Genomic DNA, 14788 nt, shown 5'->3' with positions numbered 1-14788 from the left:
TTAAAAAGAGTTTCACTTGTTGAAAGAGAGCTTACAAAAGAAATGATATGGGGAATTCCCATCAATTAAATTTTAAATGAGAAAAAAATGTATGAAAATATTCCCATCAACTGATTATAAAAATTGTCTCCTTCATTGAAAAAAAATGATTTAAAAAGAAAGCTCTTTGACTGAATAAAAAATGTTTCCCCTATAAAAAAAATGGTGTTTAAACAAAAGCCCTTCAATAAATGTAAAGAGATAAACTTTTCATCAGTGAATAAAAACCAACATTTTTTAAATAATTTATCACACAGTTGAATTCAGAAAATTCTCCATCACATCGAACTGTGATAAAAAATATATATCTCTGTTCCATGAAAAAATAAAAAAATAAATATTTGAAGAAAAAACCCTTCAATTAAATTTTAAAAAAATGTGTTTCCCTTACAAAATGAAATGAGATTGAAACAAAAATATAAGAAATGTTTCTGTTACATGAAAAAGCAAAACTCCTTCAAATCTATCCGCTCCAGAAAATAAATGTAAAGAAAGAAATTCTTCATCACATTGAACTGTGATAAAAAAAATGTGTCTGTTTCATGAAAACACATTAATCTTGTCTTATTAATCTTAACATGGTGATATTGTTTTATTTTAGGTTAAATTCAAAAGACTTTTCATCACTTTGAACTATAATAAAAAAAAATGCGTATCTGTTCCATGAAAATCGGTTTATTCTGCTTAATTAATCTTAACATATTGATATTGTTCAGGTGAAAAAAATGAATTATAAAAATATGAACAGAACTCTTGATTTTACAGACATTAAGGGACTGTCAGAAAAAATATAAGTTAGTCGCAACAGTTAATGAACTGCTTTTTGTGTGAAAATCTCTTTCAGGAACAATTTTATTGATTTCATAAATTGTGTACGGTGATTTTTCATTTTAAATGAATATTGGTTCTAAAATTCTGTTGTCAGCTTTTTTGTGGGGCTGTAAAAGTAAAAAAAAAAAAAAAAGGAAAAAAATGATCTTTTTGGTTGTTGCTTTTAGGGGAAAAAATTATTACTAAGTGTCTCAGTCACATGGTGACTTAATATTTCGATCCCCCTCCCCCTTATGCACTAACTTTGCTTGCAGCAGTGGAAAACTTTTGAAAAGAAAAAGAAAGATTAGACGATTTTAATGATTTAAATGAAATATTTAAATAATATGAAATTCTTGTTAAAAAAAGGCACCCCTCCAAAAATTTAACGTTTTTACTTCAGCGCACCGAGCCTGTCATAGTTTTAAAGTAAGGTTTCAATCGCTATTGTGCATAACCACATAATGTCAATCATTGTTTAAAACAATGAGACGATGTCCCAAAGGGGATGGGGTGAGTATGGTTCTACCATTGTTAGTGGCCTTATGTGATGGTGTTTATGAAGTGGTGGTGGGAGGTTAAATGAAAACCTTGCTTCTCTATCACTGATTTTTTCCCCTTTTGTTATTTTAGTGGTTATATGGATCGGTCCCCATGGCTGTTCATATTGGTTCAGTGAAATCTCATAACGAGTTGCAACTAAAGGACAAACTTACATGATTAAACTTGGTTTCCCGAATTTTTACTAATTTTTAAGGAAAAAATTATTCAGGGATAATACTTTAGATCTTATATGAATTTTTTTTTATATATATAATTTTTAAAGAAAGTTATTCGAACTAGCACTTGAAGTGTTTTCTAAATTTTTAATAATTATTAAGAAAATTTTTTTCGAGCAGATATCTTAGTTAAATGTTTATTGTGAAATTAAACTGAATGATAAACGTTCCTTAGATGTTGATTAAAGAGTATTTCCGAAAAATTAAATTGATTCTAATTTTGAATTATCCTATGAGAGGAACAAAGAAAAAACATTTCCTCAGTCTAAAAGGATTTCTTCATTGAACAAAGACAGAACGGGTTGAGTGTAACATGAGAGCAGATACTTGGCTGTGATCTTAAGTGAAAATGTTAAATGGCTATTCTCTAAGTAATTATTTTCTATATAGTATACAAATATATATAGAGAGATTAACGAATGATTTGAATTTAATGGGGATTCAACATTATCAAAACTTTAGTTTTCTCAAGCTGTTAAATTGTACAGAATTAATCATTAACTAATTTGGCTTCCAAGTGTGGTGGAAGTAAATTAATTTGAAATGATTTTTGCTGATCTTTTAGAAATTTATTTTAATAAATCAAATACTTTGAAATGTTCTCTGTATTTTAAGAGAAAGTTAATTATGAATGAAATAATTTGAAATGGTTACCGAAATGCTTCAAAATGATTTTTTAAAAATAAATGAATAAAAAATGAACATACTACTTCATTGACTTAACGTAAGTCAAAGTTCTTGAGTCCATTCATATTGTGAAAATTTGCCCCAATTGAATATTCCAACTAATTGAATCAAAATGATTAATTCCCCCTAAAATTAAATAAAAACATAATTATGAAACACTTTGTGGTTGGTGGTTTCTGTTGGTCGTTCTGTGACAGATTCCTAGCTCTAGTAAACTTATGAAATGTGAACTAAACTAAGTTACCCCGCATTGAACTAGTTGTCTAAAGACGTAATTCCAGCAATAATTTGTACCAAATCGGATTATAGGTTCTAAAGACTGAAATACTAGTATTGAAGAAACGTAAACCCAGCGAACAACACCCCCACCTAATGTGAAAGGAATGGTGGGGATGGTCTGTACTGAGACCTAGCTAAATCCGTGGGGGGGTCAGCATTATCTCAACTAAGATGAAGTCCCGTAACTCCGGCCTAATTAAAATAAACCAGACTAGTCGCTGAAAGGACATGATCCCAGCTGCATTTTTTTGTCTGTTACAAAATAAATTGAAACAAAATACATCTTGCAGCCCAAAAAGGGGCATAATTCCAGCAGTAATGCTATGATTAAAAACCAAATCAATGCTGGTAGTAATGAGAGGTAAATTCAGTGAATGAATTCATATTGGGACCTGTTATGCTGAGGTCTGTTATGTTAGGAGGGGGGTGAAATTCTTCCTGTCATTTTTTTTTTCTGCCTTGATAGAGGATGATGATGATTATCATCTCTGGTATAGGAAGCAAGTACCAGTCGTCACACTAGCCTGGCAGAAAAGGAATTGCTTTGTGAGTTCCCAATGGAACAAAGAAGTACTGGATCATTGATCGCAGACAGCTGACTATTGTATTGTAATGTAGGGAGTTCTGAGAGGTGGATAGGGAGGAATGTGGCACTATATGTCTTAAGTGCCACTGCATTATCACTCCCCTTCCCCCATCGCTGGAAGGTGATTTGGTCACTCGCGGAAGGATACAGGGGAAGAGGACAACAATGCAATTCACCAGGAATCATTCTTCTTCTCAGACGGAAAGCATAGGGTGAGCACACATATTTTTGTCTCTCCAAAACAGAGAAGGCGCCTCCTCTTCTCCAATAGTTTGTTAAGGTTAGTTAGCTCTTTAAAAGTTTAAATGTTATGAATTGTCTGTTTTTGATTGTAATATATTGTGAATATTTTATTGCAAAATAAAATAGTTAAGATTGTCTTATATCTATTACAATTTGTGTGTTGTTTAATCTGCTTTAAACATCAAGACGAGGTTTGCCATCCTTGTCAGCCGGAACCCAACAGGAAGAGGTCATCCACGAGAATGGAGAACCGGAGAAAACCAAACCTAATTCCAGGTATGCATTCACTTTTTGAAGAAGACTTCCAAATAACTATAGACATCGTGCTATATGAGTCGGTCACTCAATTGCCCGACTCACTGGCCGCGCGCCCTCTGGGGCCCGGGCGACAAGATCAAAGTGTAGTATCTGTTCCAACAGATACTGCAAGCAAAGACCAGATGTGGGGGCAACCCCACATACCTGACCTTTAACCAGCTCCCATTTCCCACCTCTCGGGAGCTGGTCCCCTTTTTCCCTTCCCCCTCCCTTCACTCCTCACATTAAAAATTGGCCTTGTGCCTAATTTGCTCGGTGGGGGAGCAAATAAATACCCCCTCAATTGCCCGACTCCAAGTGTTATAATTTGGTGCCTAAAGACTCAAGAAAAAACCTATGCCAGCCGGTTATAGTCGACGCCATTTCGACCCATTGATGTTTCCATGTGTCTATCATTTGATATCATGTCTAACAGTTGGGGAGATGGTTTCCTCAATCAAGTAACTGTCTCCCGACAAACGATAGTGGCATATTGGTTTTCCATTCCCAGGATGCTTATTATAACACCATTGGCCGGTCACACTAGTGACCGGCCAATGGTGTTATAATAGCACAGTGATTGTATTCATTATTACCGGTCTGCAGGGTCATAACAAACATTAAAGAATTATCGATAAAAATGTTGTTTCAAACTAAAAGATGACATAAAAATGGTATTTTAATCATGACACACTAAACAAGAATGCCTTTCATGGAGATGTTTTGACACATTCATTTTTTAGATTTGTTCATTGAATCAGAACATCAAGCAATAAAATGCTATTTCAAACTATGGAAGACAAACATTGACCAACAAAGAAAGATTCTGAAGAACGCGAGCATGTAGTAAAAAAAAAAAAAAATCTGCAATTGAAATTGTCCTGCTTTGATAGAAAAAAAAAGAATTATTAAAATAAGAAAAGAGTTTAAATTACCCCAGAGAAACAAATTAGAGCAAGTAGACTTAAATGTTATTGAAAATCTTAATTGAAAACAAAAAAGAAATTTGTTCACTTTTTCAAATTAGCTGTTTTGATGATATTTTATTGTAAGATTGAAAAGGAAAAGGAAAAACGGTTTTATCTTTTCATTTTTTTATATATTTTCTTTTGCACATTAAAATGAAAAACCGTCATTATCGCCGTGAGTAAATCTTACTTTCTATGGGATTCGAAATTCTGATGTGATCACGTCTTGCTAATAAGAAGAATGCCAACAACCAAGAAAATCAATTAAAAACATTTGCTGCGAAATATACGTTTATATTTTTCAAAAAAAAATAAAAGTATATTAAAATGAACCAATCACCATCATTAGGGTTTTTGATCACTCATGGAGGAGGTAACTCTGCCTAGTTTCCTTCAACGTTGTGCTGTCCTTGTCTAGGCTGACCACATAAGATCCGGTTGGCTGTTCAGGTCGTCTCTCCGCTTAATTTATGCTTTTCCGCCATGTGCAGTAAGCATGTCTGCCTTAAATAGTCTCCACTTCCTGTATATTCATTCAAGGTAAGGAAGTCAGACATTTACACTAGCATATATTTTATAAGATTCTGTTAGTAGTAATTGCAGAAAAATTCTATGCTGCAGACTATGTGTATATTTTGTGGATTATAAAAGAAAAGGTGACTTAGTTTAAAAAATATACTTATGTAATTTTTTATGCTTTGTTCTATTAATTTCTTTACATTTATAAAACATATCCAGTTTTTAAAAATTCATTTTAAACACATGTAAGATTTCAAATTGAATACTGATATCGTAAAACAACGTTTTTAGTTGGAGAAAAAATAAGCAAAGTGGTTAACTGTAGTCGACGGCGATTGAAAGATTCCTTTTAAATTGGCTAGCTGAGAAATAGAGGAGAGCGCTACTCCTTTTCCATGATTATTCTACTTACATTTGATTCTCGCCTTAGCAAGAAGCCATCAACTACCATTTTTGGAGTTTTTGATCAGACTCGATGCAAGACTGAACCCTCGGTCTACTGGATGATTAGCACACTTTCTAAAACCCTACATGTATGACAGATAAGCATAATTATCCATGAGATGATGCCAGATGTTATTGTTGCGAAATATCTATGCATTCTTCGGACTACTGTTCTCATCTTGAGTGTTATTTTTCCCAACGTTTCAGTCAATGTAATCGCTGACCTTCTTCAGGTGTATCTTGTCAAACTCGGAGACTTTACTGTTTAACTCAGGAATCTGCACAGACTTTCGAACAAAACCTTTTATTTAATCCACGGAGGTAGCATGCTCTCGTTCCGTCAGTTATGATTGGGTAGAAGTCCTAAGTAATTTGCAATTGTATTTTTTAGTGTCGTTCGCACTGAGGAATAGTGTAACTTACAAGCGAATTTTACCAAATACTTTATCCACTATGCCACGGGTCTTTGCGGGCCAATTCAGAAACATCTATGCACTTGTTTGATTTTGATCGTTCACCATGACAACATATCTACCTACTTTTTAATGATTTTAAAGTTGAAGTACATAGTCAAGGGGGAGTGTTGGAGATGGGGTTTAAATATAATCAAATCGTTTTTTTTTTCTTTTATTATTTGTTTGTGTTCTTCCAATGCAGTGTGCTTAACACAATTAACTTGTGGCAATAATTTTTTTTAATCTACTGCTAATACCACAACAGAATACTTTTTCTTGGAAAAACACATCCCAGAAAGAGAAATGCAAAGAGAACGAAATAGAAATTGAGAACGCATATGACAGCAATCGAATCCCAGAGGCCCCAGAGGAGAGGGGGTGAAGACAGAAGGAGAGACTTGCAGGCGCCACTTCTTTCCCTATACCCTCAAAGAACAGTCAGCGGCATTCACAGTGACTTATGACTTATGACAATAGAAAACAGCTTTTATTCACGGTCCCATTTAGAAATAAAGAGTTTCAGCACCTAATATATTTAAGTGCTCTTGCCTGTGTATCGTTGCTATAAAAACAAATCTGCCCAATGACATTGCTTACGCTTTCCTTCGTTTCTTTTTAATGAAACGAATGAAGAGTTTCAACGAAAACGCGCATTAAAGTGCAGCACACTTTTAAACAGTGTCAATTGATTTTTCATTCATGAAATGGAGACCCATTCATAGAAAAGAAAACGATCTTTTTTTTTTTTTTTTAAAGATGCGACTAAGTATTTCTATAAGGCAACCCGTCCGTTTATCCAAGTACTAATCTATCAAGTTTAAATTTGAAAGATATAACAACCGGGCTCATGAAAAATGGTTTTAAAAACTACCTGGCAAATATACCCGGTGAACCAAGCGTAAGAGAGATACAAACTATTGTACTTAAATGAACGGTTATCTTTAAAAGATCTCTTGATTGGAAATGTGTGAAATGACTGATGAATGTCTGGCATCTGAAAAAAGACTCCATCCCCAGCTAGCATAATACAAGATAATTAAAAAAGAAAAAAATTAAACGAAATCAGAAAGCCGAAAGGAAGCAGTTTATTATTTAGCTGCAGACATGTATTTATATGCAAAGTTTATTATTTAGCTGCAAACATGTATTTATATGCAAAGTTTATTATTTAGCTGCAAACATGTATTTATATGCAAAGTTTATTATTTAGCTGCAAACATGTATTTATATGCAAAGTTTATTATTTAGCTGCAAACATGTATTTATATGCAAAGTTTATTATTTAGTTGCAAACATGTATTTATATGCAAAGTTTATTATTTAGCTGCAGACATGTATTTATATGCAAAGTTTATTATTTAGCTGCAAACATGTATTTATATGCAAAGTTTATTATTTAGCTGCAGACATGTATTTATATGCAAAGTTTATTATTTAGCTGCAGACATGTATTTATATGCAAAGTTTATTATTTAGCTGCAGACATGTATTTATATGCAAAGTTTATTATTTAGCTGCAGACATGTATTTATATGCAAAGTTTATTATTTAGCTGCAAACATGTATTTATATGCAAAGTTTATTATTTAGCTGCAAACATGTATTTATATGCAAAGTTTATTATTTAGCTGCAAACATGTATTTATATGCAAAGTTTATTATTTAGCTGCAAACATGTATTTATATGCAAAGTTTATTATTTAGCTGCAGACATGTATTTATATGCAAAGTTTATTATTTAGCTGCAAACATGCATTGTATATGCAAAGCTCTATGTACCTGTTTGTCACGTTTACGTTTGAAATAACTTTTTTTAAATCTGTCAATAAATTTAAATGCAAGTCCAGAGTTTAAAAAAAAAAAAAATACAGAAAAATCTTTATGATATCCATTACGGAACGAAAATGTCATTTTAAAAATCATGTAAATTAATCGAGTCGATTTTGCTTCGTATAGAAAATCATTTAACTAATTTTAGCGATTTTAATACTAAATCATAGTCATTACAAGGCTGGTTTTGATCTCGATACTTCGAATTAAGTTGTCTCTTATATTTATTAAATAGGGCGCATCAAAACAACATTCTCGCTTTATCATAAAATTTGATTTTCTTAGTTAAAGAAAAAACTATTTTTCCAAGTTATGTGACTTTGAAAATATGGCATTTTCGTTTCGTTCCGTGACAGGTACATACATCATAAACATTTTTTTAAACAATGTGAAGTCACACACTTTAGAAAACATTTTTTTAATGAATTTAAATAAGAAAATTGAAAACCTAAAAATGTTGAGAAATGATAAAATCATTTTTTTTTTTATTTAAGTTTATATTTATTTTATTTTTGGTATTGTTATTAAATTCCGAATTTTCGCCAATAACATGGCGTTATCAAGGAGATTAGTCTGAGTTTTTTTCTCTTCTTTTTCATAATGATGCAATGAGGGGTCGTAGCTCCCCGAAGAGAAAATAAGTCCTGTTTCCGTAACTGTTCAAATCCGTGTGTTGTCGCTCGGTTTAAGCGCGAAATTTAAGCAATGTAAAGTCACGCATTTTAGAAAACATTTTTAAAATGAATTTAAATAAAAAAAATTGAAAACCTGAAAATGTTTAGAAATGATAAAAGCCATGTTATTGGCGAAAATTTGAAATAGTAGTTCTGTCAGTTTTTCTTATTTAAATTTGAAATAGCAGTTTCGTCAGTTTGTCCTATTTAAATTTGAAATAGCAGTTTCGTCAGTTTTTCCTATTTAAATTTGAAATAGCAGTTTCGTCAGTTTGTCCTATTTAAATTTGAAATAGCAGTTTCGTCAGTTTTTCCTATTTAAATTTGAAATAGTAGTTCTGTCAGTTTTTCTTATTTAAATTTGAAATAGCAGTTTCGTCAGTTTGTCCTATTTAAATTTGCAATTGCAGTTTCGTCAGTTTGTCCTATTTAAATTTGAAATAGCAGTTTCGTCAGTTTTTCCTATATAAATTTGAAATAGCAGTTTCGTCAGTTTTTCCTATATAAATTTGAAATAGCAGTTTCGTCAGTTTGTCCTATTTAAATTTGAAATAGCAGTTTCGTCAGTTTTTCCTATTTAAATTTGAAATAGCAGTTTCGTCAGTTTTTCCTATTTAAATTTGAAATAGCAGTTTCGTCAGTTTGTCCTATTTAAATTTGAAATAGCAGTTTCGTCAGTTTTTCCTATTTAAATTTGAAATAGCAGTTTCGTCAGTTTGTCCTATTTAAATTTGAAATAGCAGTTTCGTCAGTTTGTCCTATTTAAATTTGAAATAGCAGTTTCGTCAGTATTTGCTATTTAAACTTTACACAGCATTTTCGTCAGTTTATTATATTTAACTTGTAAATAGCATTTTCATTAGTCTGTTTAGATTATTCATACTACTTTTTCTATTTTTAATTTTTTACGAAGGAGTCCTCACTTATCAAGGCCAGAAGGCCACGCGATGACAAAAGTTAATAAATGTACGTTAGTCATTGGAACAACAACAGTTAGTAGTGGGTTTTTGGTATAATTTGATTATTTAAGGGGATACCTCATCTCCAGCTAGAAAAAAGTAAAAAAAATTATTAAAAAAAATGTAGACTAAATGAAGACGTTTAAGAAATATTAATTTTTCTTTTTGCATTTTTATTTTTTTAGTTGACACAGTTTGTAACGTTCCACAGATAAATCTTTGTTTACGTATACATATCGATTTATGTTGCGCTTTCGTTTGCGTACGCATCTGTAGACGATGCATTTAGGAAAAAAAAATGAATAAATTAATAAAAAAATAAGATGTGTTCTTCATTTCCTTTTAATTTATTTATTTATTTTATTTATTTTTATTTATTTTTTTTGAAAGTCGAGAGTAGATATTTTATTTCTAGAGATGAAGAGCAAATTGCAAAGAGGTTTTGTTGAAGAAAACAATGTAAAACGCACAATTAGGTTGAATCGGATTTTTATCTTTTTTTTTTAAGGTGTGGGTGGAGGGAATTGTGCAATAGAAATAGAATTACTCATATCCTTAATCTTTTTTTATCGATCCTTCAAATATTTGTGGGAAGAAGATGCAAGCAACACGGATGTTGTCTTCTCCAGAATAAACAAAAACACACTTGAAGGCCGAAGAGTAAAACCGCCAAAATTTTGTTAAATAGAACACCTAGAAAGACTAATTAAACAATCTTTTCTTTTTGAGTCACCATTTATCAAGACCAGCAGCCACTTGAGGATGTGAGTTAAGACAAAATGATTGTCAGCTGAAAAGTGAGAAACACTATGGGAGTCCAAACATTAATAAATGGTATGAACCGATTTTTACTTATGGCGCATTTCCTGATAGGAATTTGTTGACTTTCGATTTGAAGACAAATAAGTTTTAACCAGGAGGGAAGTAGTTTCTCAGTAATGTGTTCCACATATGAGAAGCCCTTGCAAAACAAGCTCTGTTCATGGATATCCCGCCTAATGTAAAGTACACGGTAGGAGAAAGGAAAATCTTTCTTTGATGTGGTAACAAGTTCTTGCTGCAAATATCTTACCACGAGGAGGAAAAGATTGGGGCTCAGTCGATCACCTTCTACAGAAATAGTGATAGTCTAGAGAGATTAGCAACGTTTTTGTTTTATAAGAAAAAGGTTGTAGGGAAGAGAAGAGATCAATCCCCACTAGATTTCAAAGTCGATTTTGTACTCTATCAAGTCAGGAAAGTTTCATTGTTTGGTTGTTTTATTTTACGGCATATCAATCCTTTCTGGGTTATTTAATGCCGGACCCAATAATTTTGGAAAAAAGATTTCATGCTTCAAGTTCTTTATATCTTCAAACATTTATTCATGGTGTTTGATTTTGTTATGTTTTGCAGAGGATAATTGTTGTTTTGGTTTTTGACTTTGCAGAACATAATTGAGTTTTGCAAAATGAAAGGCAAAAAACAACAATGTTTAGTGCATTTTAGATCAGGAAGCCAGTATCATCAAACAACCTAATCTGGTAGTACCAATTATGGCAGACAAGATTATCCTGGAGAGCTCTTCCCCATGGCAGTAATGTACATATGTAAATTAACTAAATAACAATACTTCATCTTAGATATATCAGCATCATTTCTTTGAGATGGTTTCTTGCATCTGTGATTGTCCATTAAACATCACAAAGAAAAGTAGCTAATTGTCAAACAAGTTCTGCATCATAAAACTCTGCAATAATTTATAATTGAAGAATATAATAAAGACAAGAGCGAATGATTCCAGGCCTTTGACTGTCCTCAACGCAGTCGATGTTAATTAGAATTAAAAGAGAGTGAAAGTTGTTCTTAGACTGTGATCCAAACCCCCTTAGGTGGAACTTCTCCCTTTGTGATCACAAGCTCAGCCAATTCATTAGTTTGCAATCGTTTTTAGGTTTTAAATTATCACTCGTTAATATTCTTCCCATCGCACTAAGGAAAAAGAGGCCTCGCGTTCATCTCCTGGGATTTTCAGAACCAGTTTAGCATCTTCTGTATTTGAATAATCTCCCAGGAAAACTGTCTCTTCCATTTCATAATAACAAATTTCCTACCCAACGAGCCAGAAAAAAACAACTCGTTAAGAATTACTTTGCTAAAAGCCAAATAATTTCAAATAAGTTTTGTAGAAACAAAGAATGGTTAGTTATTTTCATAGCAAATCAGCACTTTTCTAGTTACTTGATGCCTAATCCAGTAATCCTAGGTTGGTACTTTATTTTTCTGTTTCAGGTCATTAATATCTTAACTAGTAATTCATTATTTAAATATACATCCACATGACCAGATCATGACGAAATTTTTTCTTAGTTGGAATAAATATTGTTAGAAAGAAACTGACGAAAATAAAATATATTAATGTCCACTGTCTTATAGTGGAAGGGAAGAGAGAAAAGAAGCAATAAAATAGGCTAGTTTTAATAATTTTGGGGTCTGATTTTGAAAAATCCAGAAGATATATCAATATATTTAACTCTCTCTCATATATATATAATTATTTACTATAATAATTATTAAATATCTACAGACACCAGTGTTTCATATTTTGAGGAATCATCAGTGCAGGATGTCATAATTAACACCAATCAAGGTATCCGAACCCATCAATTAAGCCCTCTCTAACGCCATTAGCAATGACTAAATCCATTCGGCCACCGTTAACCACGAGAAATATTGTTGAAAGTTAAACATTTATTTTTACATGTTTTTAACGTCTGTCAGAGTGATCTAATCATTATATGATGATCTGCACATGCATGCTAAATTGACCGACTTTGTTTCAACTGTAAAGTGCTCAACGATAAGAAATGAGTCTCTTAAAGAGACTGACATAATTATTTACTATAATAATTATTAAATACCTACAGACACTAGTGTTTCATCTTTTCGCGAATTATCAGTGCAGGGTGTCACGATTAACACTAGTTGAGGGATCCGAACCTGGCAACGAAGCCATCTCTGACTCCATTAGCAAGGACCAAATCCATTTCGTCACCATTAACCGTGAGAAATATTGAAATTTTCGAATCTCGCTAGATTCAGCCACTCTGATGAGACACAGTCAGTGGATAATTATATTTTAAAAACAAGGTCTGTAGGCGAACAAAGGAATAGCATGGACAGATGAATAGTCAATCCTTATTTTGCAAGGGAAAGCATAGGTATTGTAAGAATGTGTTCAGAAATACGGCAGATATAAAATCAGCTCCATGGATCCATCCAAGCTATTATACTATAGACTAGCAGAAGGGGGCGCCCGACCTGGTTGGGTCATAAAATATGCTTGAATATATTTTAATTCATGTAGATTTTGTATTCATTATTACAGAATCAATTCTCTTTTGAATATTATATTTTACCTAATATATAGCAGTTATTTCAAAAGTAAAAAAAAAAAAATGGCTTGGGTGAATTGAAACTAAAACATTTAGTACTCCAGCTGCATTCCCTACTGATATACCTATCAAGAGATATGTATGAGAAATTTAATATTAAACGATATAAAGAAATGATTTGAATTTGGGTATGCGCACAAAGAAATAAAAATATTTCTGCAAGTTGAAATGAATATTTTACATTTCAACTTGCTGATATGTCTCCCAGTTGTAAAATGCGCTTAAATATATTTTAATTCATGCATATTTCGTATTTATTATTACAGAGCCAATTATCTATTGAATATTGTACCTAATATATAGTACCGATTTCAAAAGTAAAAAAAAAAAAAAAAAAATTAAAAAAAAATACATGGGTACCATCAGCTAGAATCGGAACAGCACTCCAGCCTCCAGTCACATTCCCTACTGGTGTAGATATCGAGAGATAGGTACGAAAACTTTAATATTAAACGACTTGAAGTAATGAATTGAAGTTGAGCATGTGCAGAAAGAAATAGAAATATGTCGGCAAGTTGAAATGATCATTTTGTATTTCAACTTGCCGACATATTTCTGGATGCAGTATTCGCTCAACCAAACAAAGATTTTGCTGGTCATAAATCATCATTGGTGTGTGATTACTATTTCTTATTAATTTCAGTGTTGTTATGCGACTAGTTGTTTAAGAGTTTATTAGTTAAATATTTACTCACAAACAGACACATACACATGCACACGCATCTGCTGTTTTATTTATATAGATTTAAAGTAAATAAATTTCCAAAATAATCATTTACATACGCTCTAAGAATTCAATATGAATGACAATTTTGTGTACGATTGTTTCTGAAACGATATGGGTTTTTATAGATATCGTATCTCATCAACAGCATAGGAAATTGACACAAATTTTGAAGTAAAAACACAGTATCGTTACTATTGTGAATATATTAAACGGTTATACAGCAACTGGAAAGGTAAAGAGAATGTTACACTAAGAAAATTACAATTCAATTAAAACCTGTTACAAAGCAACTATAGCAAACATACAATGGGGTATAATAAGGAAAATAAAGATTGTTCACGTTACAAGTGTATGGCTAACAAATCTGTTAATCTTAAAACTGAACCAAATAACTAATTAGATTTTAACTGTCTTCTGAAATGTGAATAATTTTTACATAAGGTTTAAAATGTGTTAAGTTGGTTATCCGTATTGTCACATTACTAATGAAACACTTTAACGTGTTGGCTGCTTAAACTGAAAAGATACAGCAGGAAACTATTAGATTGAAAAGAAAAAAAAAATGAGAATAAACAAACAGATTAGAATATTACAGCTGCGACATAATGATTGGTTGTTTCCGTTTTACAGCATATTAATCATTTTGAGGTTTTTCATGACGAATTCAATCATTTTGGGAAAAGTTTTTATTACTCAAGTTCTTTATATCTTCAAATATCTTGATTTGATTGTTTTTGTTTTTTTTTTTTGTTTTTTTTTTTAAGAAAATTGTTGTTTTTAACTTTGCAGAATATGATTGTGTTTTGCAAAGGGAAAAGAAAACAAAAACATCAATGTTTGGTGCGTTTTTGCCAGGAAGGCAGTATCTTCGGACAGCCTGATTTGGTAGCACCAGCGAGCCCCAACAGGCATTACTATTCCTGGCTAAAGTGGACATGGAAGCAATAGTAAGTAAGGGGCAACTCCACATTCCCTATAGCCCCCAAAATGAGGCTTCACCATTGGATGTATTTTAAGGTTATACCCAGGACCATTAAGTATTTACTTTTATCGTTGTT

At 32.1% G+C, this 14788-nt stretch overlaps 1 protein-coding gene across 2 annotated transcripts in view; it reads right to left on the bottom strand.

The window, feature by feature from the left end:
* LOC145287914 (uncharacterized) overlaps nt 1-14788 on the bottom strand; it is a 1114340-nt gene that overhangs the window by 731935 nt on the left and 367617 nt on the right. The window lies entirely within an intron of this gene.

Source organism: Euprymna scolopes, chromosome 11 (assembly GCF_053919585.1).
Source record: "Euprymna scolopes isolate OS-2025 chromosome 11, ASM5391958v1, whole genome shotgun sequence".
NCBI lineage: Eukaryota > Metazoa > Mollusca > Cephalopoda > Sepiida > Sepiolidae > Euprymna > Euprymna scolopes.
This window is presented reverse-complemented; position numbering and strand designations above follow the sequence as displayed.